The 3,698-nt window shown below is 35.7% G+C and overlaps 1 long non-coding RNA gene and 1 pseudogene across 1 annotated transcript in view; one reads left to right on the top strand and one right to left on the bottom strand.

The window, feature by feature from the left end:
• The window catches only part of LOC105302715, a 52,049-nt gene that overhangs the window by 39,961 nt on the left and 8,390 nt on the right, over window positions 1-3,698 (top strand). The window lies entirely within an intron of this gene.
• Window positions 1,727-1,845, bottom strand: LOC111729764 (annotated as a pseudogene).

Here is a 3,698-nt window from a genome sequence, read left to right as displayed (position 1 = left end):
ATCAGCCATTTCCCCAGGATTCCTGGTTCCTTTTAAGGAAGGTTGGGATTTAGAAGTCAAGATATTAGTCCATTGCTATGCTTTTTGTTACTGGGCCTGTGTTTTTGTTTAGTTGCTCTTAGGCCTTCTTGGTGGACAGAGTTAGGAAAATATATGGATGTATATGTACACACACACAGACATAAATACATATGTATATACACATATACATTTGTTACTACTTGTTCATTTTTATGTATGTATGTGTATATATGTTATACAACCATGAATTTGTATTTCTAACTCCAGTCCAGTCCCGTAGACTTCTTTATAGCCTTTCCCCTTTCTTTCTTGGTTTTAAATTTCTTTGGCAGTGAGAAACGTTTTCCTACTATCCTCAGTATAGTTACTTATTGATCAGTTTACTATTTGGTCATTGTAACAAGTCTTCCAACCATCCTGCACATTTCCTGTCCCTACTGAGCTCCCACCATGTCCTTAGCCACAGGGATTGCCTGTGCTTCCATGTGGCTCCCCCAGACTCCTCCTAAATGCCTTGTATACGCATCATCTGTCCCTTACTCCTGTGCCCCCCCAACCCTTACTACCCATGTCCTTAGTAACCCGTGAAAAGGAAGATAGGAAAATTAGATTGCACTGGTTAGTTTTTCAATGTACTCATTTTTGGTATGTCCTAAAATATTGTGCATTTTAATTTTAAGTTTAGTTTTTAAATGATACACCTTTGGTATATAGGTGCGAGGTTTTTTAATTCATCTGTTGGAATCATCTCCATTATGGTTTTAATGCCTCTGAGATTGTCATATACAAAAGGTTCTTATTATAGGTTTATTTGTGTGTTTAAGTATATTTACTGAGCGTTTTAGCATCAGATTTAGCACTCATATTTAGTTTTCGTGTTCTCCTGGCTGCACTGGCACTGCCTTAGTAACCAGTTTGGATGCTTACTCTTTTTAAGAAACTGTCTCAGTAAAATGTCATTAGCATGTTTTGCTTTGTTAAAAAAATAAATCTTGAATAACTGAATATTTCCTAGGCAGTGTCAACATTAGTCAGCCATTTGGAGAATTGATTCAACTACTCTGTTTCTAAAACATTTTATATATTGATGTACTGCAGCCCAAGGCACATTAGAGATTACCGTTGATTCATTTGGGCATTTACATGGCATTTTGGCTTCTTGCAGGATTATTATCCACCAATAGCTAATTTAAAAATCGCTTATGCTTTTTAGTGTTCCCGTGGAATTAAGTGGTTTTTAGGTGCCAGTGAGGGCATTTGGTAGATTGACTAGAAAAATAATTGTTTAAGCAATGCCGGATAACGGTGAGGTAGCTGTTGCCTTGACAACTAGAAAACTGTTCTGTTTGCTAAACAAAGGAGTGGTAATTTAGTAGTTTAATTTCCTTTTTGGCATGGAGGTTCTACATAAAAAACATTTTATTTTAGCCTCTGAGATGGCCCATGTTATTGGCCAAAATTAGAGAAACAGAGCAAAAAGAAAAAGTAAGAGGGCTTTTTTGTTTTTGTATTTTGTTTTATTTTGTTTCATTTGTAAACCTACCAGGGTGTCAGTCAAAGGAATCTTAGTTAATCTGCTGTCAATTCTTCTTTTTTGTTTGTTTGTTTTTAGGCGAGGCAACCCTTGGTTGACCTCACAGATTGCAAGGACCTTGTCAGTTTATAATCCCCCCACCCTTTTTATTTTATTTTTTTTTTATTTTTATGCCTATAGCACCTGGTCTTCCTAGGCGGTCTCCCATCCAAGTACTAACGAGACCCGACCCTGCTTAGCTTCCGAGGTCAGACGGGATGGGGCTCGTTCAGGGTGCCATGGCTATAGACTGACAATTCTTTATATAGCTCTACATTGGACCAAAGCACACAGTTGCCTCAAAATAGATTTATAGTCTTGATTGTCTTTGCCAGGCTGAAGGTTTGTGATACGCTTCCTTATGGAGCATCCCTGCAGACGGTCTCTTGCTACTAAAATCCAGCATGATTACTTTATTTCTGATTTGAATAAGGAGATAATATTTAAACATCTCCCCCCCCCACACACACATATTATATTGGCATCTGCTGTTTACGTGAGATCTTTTTTGTATAGGACTTAAACATTTTTTAACAATTTTACCCCAGATTATTAAGTAATAACAACCTTTTTTTTGGGGGAGGGGGACACTGTATGCTGGACCCTTCTGAGCATTTAACATGGAGCATTTCAACCCTCATCCCCCGTCAGATAGTCACTATTATATCCTGAGGCACAGAGGTCTTAGTCCAAGGTCACCCAGCTGCTAGGTGGTAGATTCAAACCTAAGCCTCTAATTCAAGAGCCTGTGCTCTTAATTACTCTATTATACTGACTGTCATTAATGTAGTCATTCCACATACATTGGAGAATACAGAAAAGTATCAATAAGAAAATTCAAAATAATCCATAATCCCAATTTCTACAGAGTATATATTTGTCCCTTGATTTGCGTGGATTATCCACTCCACGCATCTTTTTTTATGCAGAAGAAAACTGTATAAAAAGAGTCCACCATTACTAAAAAAATGCTAAATAGGCCAATATAAGCCATAAATATATTCTACATATTTCCACAAAAACTTCTAATGAAAATTCAGGAAAACCAAAATAAATTTTACTTGCTGTTGGTGTCTACTGTAATCTAAAACAATCAACCTTCTCTTTTTAATTGGCATAAAGTCACTATCTTCATTGCTGAGAATATTTGGAAGTGCTGCTTTGATTTCGTTATTTATGTTTTTAGATGATCTTTTCCCAACCCATCTTTTGCTAAATTTTCCTAAATTTTTGAATATTCACCACAACATCTAAAAAAATCTTTCTGAAATTTTAAGGCTCGTTGGATGTTTGGATCAATATCTGGAATTGCAGTTTCTAGTTTTGTGGCCAGTTGAAGAGCTTTGTAAATATTTTCTGCAGTGAACGAAACTGATTCAGGGTCACTGCCATATTCATTGGCAGAATGGGCTTCAGATATTAAGGAATTAATTCATTATCGTTTAATTTGTGATCAACCAGTAATTCGTTAATATTATCTACATTCAAATTGTCAGAGCCTTCTTGAAATTTACTTAATAAATTGTGTGGATGACCCGGTGCATTATCTAAAAATAAAAATATTTTAAAAAGGAGAATTTTTCCTTCATATAGTTGTCAACTTCTGCAGCAAAACATTTGTAAAACCAATCTCCTCAAAATCAGTAGTCACCTATGCTTTTTTATTTGCCATCCAATGTACAGGAAGATCATTAATTGTGTATTAGTAAATATTAGTTCTTTGTATGTTGCTGAGTTAAGCTATTGTTTTTTAGAAAGAATAACTGCCAATAATGGAAACGAAAATAAAAGAACCACATAAAATGAGACCATGTAAATGGAAACTGCATATTCAAAGTTCTTGTAAACGAGAGAAATATTTACCATGTATAAAAAAAACTTGTACCGCATAAATCGAGGGACAGATGTACTTCTTTTTACTGTTCTGATGAAGTGATATAATAACCTGAGGTTTCCCTGAAAATAATCAGTGTTCGTAAGGAATAGGGAGGGGCATAGATGAGACAAAATTGTCTGAGTCGATCATCGTGGGAACCAGATTTTGACCAGATGGGGGATGTATTAATACAGTCTTCTCTTCTTTTTGAAGTGTTCCTTAGTATAC

The sequence above is a fragment of the Pteropus vampyrus genome, unplaced genomic scaffold (genome assembly GCF_000151845.1).
Source record: "Pteropus vampyrus isolate Shadow unplaced genomic scaffold, Pvam_2.0 Scaffold279, whole genome shotgun sequence".
Classification (NCBI taxonomy): Eukaryota; Metazoa; Chordata; class Mammalia; order Chiroptera; family Pteropodidae; genus Pteropus; species Pteropus vampyrus.
This window is presented reverse-complemented; position numbering and strand designations above follow the sequence as displayed.